This window comes from Paramisgurnus dabryanus, chromosome 9 (assembly GCF_030506205.2).
Source record: "Paramisgurnus dabryanus chromosome 9, PD_genome_1.1, whole genome shotgun sequence".
In the NCBI taxonomy this organism is placed as follows: Eukaryota; Metazoa; Chordata; class Actinopteri; order Cypriniformes; family Cobitidae; genus Paramisgurnus; species Paramisgurnus dabryanus.
In genome coordinates, this window is record NC_133345.1 from 18,073,082 (window position 1) to 18,087,808 (window position 14,727).

Genomic DNA, 14,727 nt, shown 5'->3' on the forward strand with positions numbered 1-14,727 from the left:
GCATTACAAATAAACTGTAACATGTTAAAAAAAATCCTCTGCATTGTATCATGTGTTCTCTGTGATGCTCCTTTTTATCAATAACTGCAGCCATTTCAAGCACAAAGTAATTTAAGACATGCTTTTTTCGTTGTTAAATAATGGTGCAAATACCAGTCAGATGCGCACAACACATATGCAAACATTAGTAAATTGCGTTGAGTAAATCATTTAAATAATCTACTCCCAAAAATGTTGCGTCTAGAAAGGGAAACTCCTAGAAATGCATATGCAATAAGATCAGTTGCAATAATAACTAAACCACACTTTTTCAGCGCTAATGATCCACTGCCAGGGCTGTACATAATCTTTTTTGCACATAGCACTGGTGATACAGAGGTTGAAAGTTTTGTAGTACCGGCCAAACTGTTGTAGCACAAAAATAAAACTTCATCATTACCATTAAAGGGGACAGAGAATGAAAAACCACTTTTACCTTGTCTTTGTTGAATAATGGTAGTCTACCCGCATTCACAAACCAGGGCTCCATGCGACCTAATTTCTCAATGGTGCGACTTAAAATATCAGGTCGCACTGGTGTGACCAGGAGTTCGAGGGAAAAAGCCATGGTCCAGATCTACGTGTGTGTACGTTTAAAAATGCGTGTGCGCTCCAGTCAGAGAGAGAGAGAGAGAGAGAGAGAGAGGTGAGTAGCCTTGGTCTGTCAGATAAACAGAGTCGATGTAGCCACGGATGATATAAGAGAAGAGGAAAAGAACGATTGATAACTTTTTCGTTAAGAATGTTAAAGTTACTGATCCGTCCAAAGATAATAACCAATGCTCTGACATCAACCTCCCATCACATCAGCCCTGGTCCGAACCCGAAGACGGAATTAGGTAATGAGCCAGAGCATAATTCTTTTGAAGAAAATTATTTGAACGTAACCCCGAACAGCAATGTTGCGTGCCCCGAATTTATAGAAAAAAGCCAGAAGTCAGGATCGCTGTTTTCTTCATAATCTTACTTCCAAATCTAATAAACTTTTCGGTGTTTGCTGTATCGCTATTACCGCCCTGCCAGACTGGCTGTCTTGATTTGCATTGTTGATTAATTTATAAATAATTCCCACCAAGGCTTTAGTTTATGCGCAAAAAGCATTAAAATTTACATTCGATGTACTCTCGCTTTAATGTGAGTGTAACTTTACATGAATTTTTGGACATCCCTTTGGAATCACTACAATCATATCATCAATTTATAAGGTATAAATATAAGCGCAGCGCTTATAAGTGTTCAAACACTGCTGACCGCTCAGCTGTCAATCTGCCGACCCTTACAAAGTTTCACATTAAATGTTAATATATTTGTCCAGTCATGGTCCTGTGCTTATTTCTGTCAATGTTCTGCATGAAGATCTTTAAAGGTTTCTACTTACTTCCCGGTTTGCTGTGCGGCCAGTCGCAGTCTTTACGTCAAACGAGCGGGTATGAAATAAATTGATGCTGATGTCGGATAACGGGTCAAGTGTTATTTTAATCGTGCGGATGCGGGTTATCAAACAGGACTGTGAATGACTCGTATAAGGAAAATGGAATGACAACATGAAAATTATAAAATAGCCTACATGTTTATATTCTGTATTAAACCACCATCGGCGCTAAACTTGCGGTGTTACAGTTTTTTTCGATTGCTAAACGACAGTGGGCACAACTGGAGCTACATGTGCAAAACTCTAACTACAGTCTGCAATACCAAAAGTCACCTGAGCTAAACTGTACATATCACCTGCAAAACTCACTTCAAGCAACACAACTCTAAACACATGACTCAAAACAGCTCAGTGCAGCCAAACACTAAACACAACCCTCAATGAGATAACACACACTGTCACTCACAACACACTGAGAGGAAAAACACTAGTGTCAAACACCAATACAGAAAATATAAACTTTTTATCTTTACAGTTTTAACAATTTCAGTGACAAAAGAATATTTTCTTTAAAGAAAAGAGTGACGTTCTTTCACGTGATTTATTGAAATTTTTAGAACTTGGAAAATAAAAATTAGCAATTTCATTCAATATTCTGTAGTAATTTAGGGAATTACAGTAATGAGAAAAAAAATGGAGAAACTAAAAGTAGGCTACAAATTGTAATTTAAACAAATAATTGAGGGACTAATCCTGCCTCTCTCTAGCATCAGGCCACATGTTTTCATCCACATCACATCTAATGTTCTCTCTTGCCATGCACCTGGGGAAGAACCTTCTGGAGTGCCTTATCCATCCCTGGCAGTCCTCTGGACTCGTGTCCTCACATCCGGCACGCATGGCTTCTAAAAGAGACATCTGGTCATGTGGGTGGTGATCAAACACTTTCCACCTCCAGGCAGAGAAAAACTCCTCTATTGGGTTGAGGAAGGGTGAATATGCAGGCAGGTACAAAACCATAAATCTCTGATGTGCTGCAAACCAATCTGTGACAGCTGCAGAGTGGTGAAAAGCAACATTATCACAAACTATAACAAAAACTTGGGGGTTTCTTCCTGGCTCCCCTTGTTCTGCTGGCACTAGCTGAGCATAGAGCTGTTCTAGGAAAGCTATAAGCCTTTCTGTGTTGTATGAGCCAATGAGTGGTGTGTTGAGAAGCAAACCATCATTGGCCATTGCAGCACACATGGTGATGTTTCCCCCCCTTTGACCTGGAACCTCCACAGTGGCCCTTTGACCTATAACATTCCTTCCTCTGCGCCGTGTTTTGGCAAGGTTGAATCCAGCTTCATCGAGAAATACAAATAAATGTGGTGTTTCCAGTGCTTCCAACTCCATTACTCTCTGTAAAACAGTAAGTGCACAGTAAGTTTTACTGTAGTAATGCTAGTGTTTTTTACAGTAAATATGTTTTATAGCTGTGTATGTAACCTCAGACATCTTACCTGGACATATTGGTATCTTTGCTCTTTTACCCGTTCACTGTTTCTCTCGAACGGCACAGTGTATAACTGTTTCATTGTAACTTGGTGTTTCTTTAGGACTCGAGCAATAGTTGTTGTGCTAACAGAATGGACATTTTCAAATATATCATTATCAGCCAGCACTCTCTCTTGAATCTCCCGGAGTTTTACTGCATTGTTGACAACAACCATGTCAACAATAGCATTTTCCTGCGCATCTGAAAATATTTTTCCTCTTCCTCCTGTTGGGGGCAGCCTTTGGGTCCTGTTGTAAAAATATATTTTACAGTCAAACTTACTGTAAATATATATCTGTGTACATATTCTATAATTGCAATACAAAATAAATTCAGGTAATGTTTTTATTTACTGTAAGGATGTAACTGTCACCTGTTTGTGTGATGGAAAATTCGCATTACAGATGCCACTGTGGATCTTTGCAGATTGGGTTGCACCCTCTCTGAATGAGAGACCATGGTTCACGACATGGTCTATAAGTGTAGCCCTTATTTCATCTGAAATAACAGCTCTTTGTCTTCTGTGTCTTCCTCCACGCATTCTCCCTCTCCCTCCCACCCTTCTACCTGCATGAACTCGTCTTCCTTGTTCCATTTCAAAAATTAGTCTTTCTGAGCTCTACCTATATCTGTCTATATATATATATATATATATATATATATATATATATATATATATATATATATATATATATATATATATATATATATAGGTGTGTTTGTGTGTGTTCACTAAAAAGCCTAAAACAAGACACCTGCTTAGCCTTTCAGCTGAAATTGCTATCAGCAGTGTTTGAAAGGCACAAGGCTGAAATCAATTCTGTTTTGAATGTGTGGTTCACAGTTTTGACAGCAGTGTGTTAGCATTTGAACAAAGTGCTGTAAATCCACAGTGTTGTGCAGGTTGTGTTTAAAGTCATGGGATAAGTGTGTAAAGTTTTGAAAACTGTGTTTAAACAATGAAAAATGAACTAGAGTTTGGTCCACATGAACTGCTGCTGTGCAGACTGTAGTTAGAGTTTTGCACATGTGACTAAAGTTGTGCCCACTGGCGTTTAGCAATCGAAAAAAACTGTAAAGGGACAGTTCACCCAAAAATGAAAATTCTGTCATCATTAACTCTCCCTCATTTTGTTACAAACCTGTATAAATTTCTTTGTTCTGATAAACACGAGGCAAGATATTTTGAGGAATGTTAATAACCAAACCAAGCATGAGCCCCATTCACTTCTATAGTAGGAAAAAATAATACTATGGAAGTGAATGGGGCTCATGAATGGTTTGGTTACAAACATTCCTCAAAATATTTTCATTCATGTTCACCAGAACAAAGACATTTATAAAGGTTTATTATAGCATTAGAGTGAGTAAATTATGAAAGAATTTTCATTTTTGGGTGAACTATAAATCCGATGCGGTCAAAAATTAGGGTGCACCTAACTTTTGTGCTGGTGCACCTAAAAAAAAAAATGTTAGGAGCACCAGTGCAACCAGTGCAAAAAGTGCTAGACATGCTTAACATCTCAGTCTCATAGAAATTCCTCTTTTAGAAATGTCAGCCAGAAAACGGCCCAATTTGAAAAACTGATGCTTATGACATCACAGGCATCTAACTGCCCCTACACTTTAATAATTGGCTATATTTTTTGAGTGGCAGCAAAGTCAGCCAGTCAGTAATGAGATTGCAAGTTCAGCCAGTAGGGGGAGCCAAATAGGTGCAAAACCACTTGTTTAAAATCCCCAACCCTAATAGAGCTATCTGAGAGAGGTTTTTAGGAAGCTTCTAATGCATTACAGACACAAACAAAAATTTTTTGTCTACATGTCACATCACAGAACAAGGATAAATACCCCGTTCAATCATTCTATGTCACCTTTAAGTTATCATTAGTGATGGGAGAAACTACTGTAATTCCACTACTTTTAGCGGTAACAAGCATGTAACAAAGTATTTTTTTAATCAAGTAACACAGTTACAATTACTGAAATTTAAATGAGTTGTTACTCGCGTTACTCTATTTTGTGAAAAATTAACACTTGCGGACAAGACATTTCTGATCTAACTTCGCAGGACCATGGTGGACGGCGCTATGAATAATTAAACTTCATTATGGAATATATTGTGTATAGAATGAACATGAAAAATCAATCCGGGACAACATTTCTTTGTTTAAAAATTGTGTGTAAGTCATAAGTCAATCTGATCTCATGTTTGTAAATTATCTTTGCCATGCATTCCCAGTATGACATCAATTTTTGTAGTATGTCACAGGCGAGAAGCGGACCGCCCCTGTCGCGAGTCACGCTCCTCTTTCTGTTCCCACCCCAAGGAGGTCCCAAAACACCCCAATGACCAAACAGACAAGGAGAATAAAATGTAACAAGTTTTATTAAATATTAAAAACACTTAGGGGGAGTTAAATACTTAAAAAAAGGACTTTCAGTCTTTTTGCCTTCGCCTCATGGGCACACACCGGGGAGAGGCATTTAGGTACACTGGGCTCTTAGCTTTGGGCGTACATGAGTGTATACAGGTAGGTACACTGGGCTCTTAGCTTTGGGCGTACAGGTAGATATACGGGGGGGGGGGGGGGTACAAGGGGCTCTTGGCTCTTCGAAGCTTGGGTAGCTGGAGAGAACCCAGTGGTCCACCACTACCAGTCCACTTCCTCCGATGCAGGCCTTCCTCTCCGGCCTAGAGAGTGATCGCTGACAACATTGACACAGCACCACACTACAGTTCTTCAGGTGTACACAAGTCAAAAAGACTCACCCACTGCACTCCACACACTCACGGTGAATTAGGGTCAGATCCCCCGTTGGCCGGGAATTGGTCCTGAACAATCAAAAGGGGGTAATGCGAAGGATGACCAGATTCAGACGTCAAAGACACGACTTTTAAACACACTCCTTCCTCTTCTTAGCTGGCCCCGGCTCACCCACCAATCCATTTCACGGGTGGGGCCGCTTACACGCTGAGCGAACACACAGGAAACACACTGGGACACAATGTTAGCAAGGGTGTCACTGACAAGATGACAATTCAACGTACTCACAGTTTCGTTGGCGCTTAATGTTCTCTTCTCTCTTCCAGAGGTCTGGTGTACACAAGGTCACTAGTACAACACTCCTTCATTCCTTTCAATGCGTTTCACTGTGACTTCTCAATGTACACAATCTCATCAAGGTAAACAGTGCATGTCAATACAAATACTTCGACAGGGGTTTTTGAAATACTTAGCTCCATTTATCTAAAAAGTTGTACATGTTGTCTAGTTTTGAGAGTCATATATTTTATGGCTTTTAGACAGCGACTGTCCGGACTGTGTGTGTTTTACGATGTGTCAATCAACGTGTTGTTTTTTCCTGTGTGTGTGTGTTTTTTGTCAAGCATGTGTTGTCATGTTTATTGCTGTCAAAAAAAGTTTATTGTTTTAGACTGTCCAGGTTCTGGACTGTCAGTTGTCATGAGCGTCTCTCTCTCTCTCTCTCCCTCTCTCTCCCCCCTCCGTTCTCACCAGCCAATTACAAAATCTCAAACATAAGTTGAAACTAGCGAAGAAAAACTATGAACAAATGTATGAAAAGACAAAAGTATGAAGAATGCTTAAGTTTGAAAAAAAAAACGTCTGCCTAAGAAAAATACAACCGAGCACATCTGGTGAATTTACAAAAATCTCAGACATAAGTTGACACTAGCGAAGAAAAACTATGAACAAATGTATGACAAGACAAAAGTATGAAGAATGCCTAAGTTTGAAAAGAAAACGTCTGCCTATGAAAAATACACCCGAGAACATCTGGTGAATTTACAAAAATCTTAGACATAAGTTGACACTAGCGAAGAAAACTATGAACAAAGTATGAAAAGACAAAGGTATGAAGATTGCATTAGTTTGAAAAGAAAACGTTTGCCTAAGAAAAATACACCTGAGAACATCTGATAAGTTTACAAAATCTCACACACAAGTTGACACTAGCGAAGAAAGCTATGTACAATGTATGAAAAAGACTAATGTATGAAGACTGCCTAAATTTGAAAAGAAAAGTTTGCCTAAGAAAAATACACAAAACTAGGAACATCAGTAACAAACCATAGGTAAAATATAATTTCATGTTTGCTTATTATGCAATGATAGATGTTAACCTAAGTTGAACCTAACCTCGCAGGCTGACCAAGGGCCTGCTCCGCTTCATAAAAATCCTGCCATTGATCATTTGGGACCCCTACCACGTGATAACACACACAAACGCGCACACACTCACAGCCACTCACACCCTACGCCGCACGTGCATAAACACACGCATATACATAAACAGACACGAAGACCCACACAGACACGAACGCGACGCGGCACGGTTCATATGACATTAGATATAAGTTTACTCAGACACATCTAAAATGTTTTTTTTTTCAAATGTTTAAATGTCTTAAACTTTAAATAGTTTATTTTTAAAACCACAGATATTTGTGTGCATGTGCTTATTGCCCTAAGCAATAACGTGTTTTAATCAGAGACTTGGTTAAAGAATTCCCTAAATCTAAAATAAAACCCTTATTTTACCAATGCGGACAGAATTACATTTATTAAGTTTATTTTAAAACGTCAGCTATGAACGTGCACCCGACGCATTCTCTACTGTAACCGTCGGTGCGCGATCTTTAATGGTGTGATCAGAATACTATGCATGAAAAGATTCAACTTTTATTTAGTTTAAAATAAATAGACTTTAGTCTAAAGAATGTAGTATTGACGGCCCCCGGTGGTTTTGCCACAGTTCATTGCTATACACATACTGAGTTTTACATTAAATAAATTGTGATGTTACAAGCAAAAGTTTTATTTTTGTCAGAGTGACCATATTACACCTTACCACAGCGGTTTTAAAAGACACTACCCAGATAGCACACGTATGTCTCAGATACGTATCTGCGAGGTAATCACTCAGATTTCCATTCCGTCTGGAAAACGTATTATAAAGGTCGTTTGCCCATATGAATTACGTATCTGAGACGTACGAGCCCAGCCGTTTTGAAGACGCTTTTAAGATCTTTTCAAGACGCTTGATATTTAGAATGATGGTTAGCAGATGTTTCTAAGATATTTCCAAGATGTTTCTTAGATCTTTAAAAGATCTTTATAAGAGCTTTAATCGAGCTCTTTCTAAGATGTTTCTGAGAGCTTTAAAAGACGATTAAAAGATCATTAAAAACAAATTTCTCTAAACTACATCTTCTACACAGTTATACACACATATTATTACAATATATCATGGACAACAATTAAAACAGTATTTTCAATAAAACAGGCAGTTGATTGCGTAAAATTTATTAAAATTAGACAAAGGAAAACATTCATAAGATGCATATTTACACGAGTGTATGCAAAAAAGCAACGTTTTTCTATAACATACAAAGAAACACAATATCTTTAAATTTATCAAATGCTTCCTCGGGCAAAGAACATCTTTTCCCGATTTTCCGCGTCTCCTTCAGTGGTAGACGGACGGATTCTTCATCTGCAGCAGCTGCATTCTAAAAGAAACCATTACAAAAATAAGGAAAAATTAATTTTACAAACTATGTCATATGTTTTCTTTGTTTCCTCAATATAACTCTGATTAGAATGTCAAACAAAGATAAAATCATCTGTATTAATCGTCAATATCGTGTATATTATTAATATGAGCGTCTTTGCGTTAAATTCGTGCTACACCACACCATGCACTTATATCGACGTCGCAATGCAAAAGAAGAAGGGCAAGAAAAAAACCTTTCCTGGTCTGGCGATTTAAGGGAACATTTGTTTAAGGTATGTAGTAATAATACATTTTAATAATGCTGGATGTGGGATCAGTTAACTAGAAATTAGCAATGTATGTACAGTAACTAGCTAGTTCACGTTAGATATTTTATTCACGTGTCTGTGGTTATTTTAGGTTTTTAATAGTTAATTTCACTGATAGTTTGAGCCCGTGTAAATTTCTTAAAAAGCTGTAATTATTATTTTATTTAACATTATTATGTTTGCTGTCAAGACTGATATTTATTTATATATATATTTATTGACGTTGATATGTAAACTTAACCTACTCAGTTGTACTTGACTAATGCAATAATGACAGGTCCACCTGTTTAAGTATATTGTAAAACATTTGAACATAACAACATTTGGACATAACATACCCAGATAGCACACGTACGTCGCGGAGATGTCTGCGCGATGTCTTCTTTTTCGTCTGGAAGACGTATTATATAGGGCGTTTGCTCATCTGGAAGGCGTCGCCGAGACGTCCGACCCAGCTGTTTGCAAGACACCCAGCAGATCTTTACAAGATGTATGTTATTTAGAACGATGGCGAGCCGCCGTTTCCCAGATCTTTACAAGATGTTAGAACGGCAAGCCGCTCTTTCACAGATCTTTAGAAGAGCTTTAAAAGATGCCGAGCCGCTCTTTTCCAGATGTTTAGAAGAGCTTTAAAAGATGCCGAGCCGCTCTTTCCCAGATCTTTAGAAGAGCAGAAAGACGGTAAGCCGCTCTTTCCCAGATGTTTGTAAGATTAAAAGATCCCTCATTAACAAATTGAATTGCCCTAAACTACAGCAAATTATTTCTACACACATCTACACATGCATGCTGTGTCGTCGATATTAAGTAATTAAAACACCATTTTCAATTGATCTTAAAACAGGCAGTTGTTGATTTTATAAAGCACATTTATTCAAATTAAACAATGAAAACTTTCATTCATTTATCTTTAAAGATGCATTTTACATGACAGTATGCGAAAACAACAACATATAAACATAACATATTTAAAATAATCAAAACCTTTCCGCGTCTGCTTTATTAATCTCCATTCTAAAATAAAACATTACAAAAAATTACCAGGAAATAATCGTGAAAGGCTGTTCTTTCTTCATAGCGTTAATTAGGATCTAGAAGATAAAATTACCCGAAAGTGTTGTCATTGTTAAATAAATTACGGATGTGCGTCTTTGCGTCAAGGTCATGATTCTACATAACAACATCCGCTTGACCTCGCAATGCCAAGAAGAAGAAAGGCGTGGAACATTTGCTTAAGGTATGTAGTAATAATGCATTTAAATAATAAACTGTTTGCTGTCGGATCATTTAAATAATACCTCGAGATTGGGTTGATAACAGTTATTCATGCTTTAATATTGATATTTCGCCCACCTGTCTGATGTTAATTTATTTTGATCGTTCATGTAACTGAGTCTTTCTAGAAAGACGATCAGTATTATGGTTGATATTTGTATTGCACTTGTTAAAATTTGTTTTTGCCACCATTTTTCATTTCATGAGCTGAAGTTAAATATTTTCTATGTCCCCAAAAGGCCTATTTCTCTCAAATGTTATTCACAAATCTGTCTAAATCTGTGTTAGGGTTGCGTTTATAATTGTGGTTAGTGTGTGTGTAAGGCTCTGCCTGTGAAAACACATCTAAAGTCTTTTTTGTGATGTACTGTTTTCTACATAAAATCATCCTAAACAATGAAAAGAAAATTTTGTAAAAATATCTTATCTTTAATATTGGCTGAGTAAGATTCTTTGTATAAACCCTCAGTCTGTTAATTTTGTCTCCAGCCTGTTAAGATCTTCAGCAGATGTTTGAGAAAAAAGTCATCATCCTCTTCGTCACACTTCATCCGTATTTGGGGTAACAAGCACCTGCTTCCCACAAGAGACTGGACCGCTGAAGTCAGGTGGTTAGTCTTTATTTGCATTCATCCTAGTACCATCAAGACTGCCTTTTTGCAGCTGTAATAGCAAAGATAAATGAATTAGGGGTGTAGCTTTTAAAATGCTTTTACTATTAAATGCATTATTTTGATTTATTTAAACTTAAGAATCAAATAGGTGTGTAGTTTAGGTAAAATTCTTATAACTGCATTTGTCTGTTTTACAACAGATGTAACCAAGTATAAATTTACTGTTTTTTTTTTATGTTGGATGGATCATCAGACCTGCACCTTCCTTGAACATGTCGGTAAGGTAACACTTCATGCGAGTTAATGATGATGCTTTTTTATAAGAACTTTTTATAAATAAATATTATTATTGTTTTTTTTTAGGTATCTTACTCTGTATTTGTTCACGGTGGTCACCCCAGGGTCTCAGGACTCAAATTGAGTGCTCTATGGATTAAACAGAAAATGCAGTATAAACAAGTGTTATGTTGTCTTGAACATGTTGGTAAGGTAACACTTCATGCGAGTTAATGATGATGCTTTTTCATGAGAACTTTTTATAAATAAATATTTTTATTGTTTTTTTTAGGTAACTTACTCTGTATTTGTTCACGGTGGTCATCCCAGGGTCTCAGGACTCAAAACGATTGCTCTATGGATTGAACATAAAATGTAGTATAAACAAGTGTTAAGTTATGTCTTTAAATGCCACTAATAATGTGTTTCTGTTTTCTTTCTCATTATGCTAACAAACGCTCTTTTACCCCTCATGTTAGGTAGATCAACACTCCAACCATCTGCATTAGGGACTGAATAAAGGATGCCCTCTGTAGCTGGGAATGTTAGATCAGGTAATTTGCATTTGATATATTTTTAAAGACACACACACTAATGCTGCTTGTACACCGCCAGCGACTAGCAACACAATCTCGTTCATTCCAATGAAAGCTTTGCCCCATTCAGCAACATGAGCAACTGTGACCATTGACAACAGGAAGTGGGCATGTCCAGCTATGCCACAACTTTGAGGAAAGTTCAACTTGATGAAGGACTTTTGGTAGCAACTACCAATGAGAGTGAAGCAGTGAAGTTCATGTCATCCGTCTTTTGTCATTTACTGAGAGGATTGTTACTCATTTGTTTATAGTTTTTACTAGGACAACCAGAATTGGGAACGCCTTCTAATAAATGCAGCATAAGGCCTTAACTGTCTGTGGCAAATATTTTTAGCACCCAAAATAAATAGGGGTGCTGCTTTTAAAAGAAAACACCACAGTTTTTCAATATTTTACTATGTTCTTACCTCAACTTAGATCAATTAATACATCCTTATCTTTCATCAATGCATGCACTTAATATTTGTACAGCACGTCGTGAATGTGTTAGCATTTAGCCTAGCCCCATTCATTCCTCGGCGCGCAGTAACATCATCACTCCTGACTACTCCCCCTCTTTTGAGTTTGAGCGAGAGGTGGAGTAATCAGGAGTGATGTTACTGCGCGCCGAGGTCGAAGTGCTGCAAACTTAGTGCTCTTTTGCCATACAATATAGTTCTCATTTTTATCCGCTTAAAAAATCACCACGTTTTATTTTGTGCCACCATACTTACTCATGTAACTACTCATGTAACAGTCTTTAAATAGGGAAAACATGAAAGGGTTGGGTGGCTTCTAAATTCATCCCTGTTTGGATCCTAAGGAATGAATGGGGCTAGGCTAAATGCTAACACATTCACAATGCACTGTACAAAGATTAAGTGCACGCATTGAAAAAAGATAGGGATGTATTAATTCGTCTAAGGTAAAAACATAGTAACATTTTGGAAAGCGGTGGTGTTTTCCATTTAAAGGGATTGTTCACCCAAAAATGAAAATAAATGTAATTAATGACACACCCTCATGTTGTTCCAAACTTGTAAGACCTCCGTTCATCTTCGGAACACAGTTTAAGATATTTTAGATTCAGTCCGAGAGCTTTCTGACCCTCCAAAAATTGTATGTGCTGTATACTGTCTCATTTCCAGAAAGTTAATTAAAACATCATCAAAGTAGTCCATGTGACATCAGTGGGTCAGTTAGAATAAGTTGAAGCATCATAAATACATTTTGGTCCAAAAATAAAGATTTATTCAGCATTGTCTTCTCTTCCGGGCCTGTTGCGAATGCGCGTGCACAGTGGCGCTGCTGACGTACGACGCTGCTGACGTGTTATCCTCAGACATGTTTGCGAAGATTGTTTTGTTTACAGCGTCTCCCTCAGACTGTAAACGAAAAAAAAAAGCTTGGGTGCACCAGATAACAAGCCAGCAGCATCGTACGGAAGCAGTGTCATGCACACGGTTCACAACAGACCCGGAAGAGAAGACAATTCCGAATAAAGTCGTAATTTTTGGACCTAAATGTATTTTTGCTGCTTCAACAAATTCTAACTGACCCACTGATGTCACAAGAACTACTTTGATGATGTTTTTATTACCTTTCTGGACATGAACAGTATACCGTACATACATTTTTAATGGAGGGTCAGCAAGCTCTCGGACTACATCTAAAATATCTAAATGGTTACTAAAATTGAGGTCAGATTTTTGAAAACGTGGTCATCCAAAGTTCTCGGTACAGAAAATCTGTTTTGTATGGATCAGAGTTAGACATGGTCATGTAATATATAACAATGTAATAGCAAGTGTTATGTTGTTTTTGAAAATGCTCTGAAAATGAAAAAAGCTTTGTTTATCCACTATGCTATCAAATGCTCTTTTACCTTGCATGTTAGGCGGATCAACATTCCATCCATCTGCATTAGGATCTACCTTAGAGACACTCACTGGAGCTGTAAATGGGAAGCAGGTAAGTTGCACAACAGGTTTCTTGTAGCATTCTTAGACTAGCAATTTTTATGTGATAACTTTAACATGATAGAAATTGTTAAACTACATCTGTGGTCTATATTGTCTATATTGTCTGAGAGAAATTCTTACTCAAGAATCTGCATATTGCTGTAGATATGCAGAGTACTTATCTCGAAACAGTCGTAAAATATTAATGTTTTTGTTTTGTAGGTCACTTACTTTGCATTCGTCCTTGGTGGTCACCCCAGGGTCTCTAGAGTGAAAATTACTCAATCTATGGATTAAACAGAAAATTTAGTTGTATGAAGTGGTATGTTGTCTTTAAATGCCATTAAAAATGTGTTTCTGTTTTCTGTCTCATATTAAGAAATACTCTTTAACCTGCCCACTGGAGCTGGGAATGGTTAGCTGCATGTTTTACATTTACAAATAAACAAACAGAGTTAGATAAGTCCATACATACCATTCTCATCTCCGTGTGTGCTGTAACTCTGTCTGACGCAGCCCCTGCTAGCTAAGCTTAGAACAAAAGACTGGTAGTGAATTTTATACAAATCACAACACATAAATTGGAAAATGTCCACGTTACTTTGTCACTTATTGGAAGCAGTATGCTAGCTGGAGCCATTCACTTCCAGTCTTTGTGCTAAGCTAAGCTAGCTGGGGCTGCATCAGACAGAGTTACAGCACACACAGGGATGAGAAAGGTATGTATGGACTTATCTAACTCTGGGGGATACGGTGAATAAGCTAAATTCCCAAAATGTGGGCGTGTTCCTTTAAGGATTTAGGGGTATTTTGAAGTTAAATGAAGCCGTTTTACTTTTTAAACTGTCTCTTTTATAAGGACTTACTGAATTTCTTTTTGCAGCAATTTGGGACATTCTTCCAGTTGTCAGCAACTTTGTGAAAAAGGCTGGAAACTTAAATGCAGGTACTGTTTCATTCTTTTGTTTTTTTTTACAGCTATGAAAAATAATGTGTTATTAATTGTACTGTCCATTAATTAATTATTTTATACAGTGTAACTGATTCTGCTTACCTGACTCATGCAGAATTCTGGCCTGGTGTTTGGTCTGTGCTGTCTTTGGCTCTTGCATCTCCATCATCCTGACCCTCTTTAGCAGCCTGTCCATGTATTTATTTGGAGGCCACCATGAGCACCCATCTGCATAATATGACTTTGTTACTCAGATGTCCATGCTCCTACA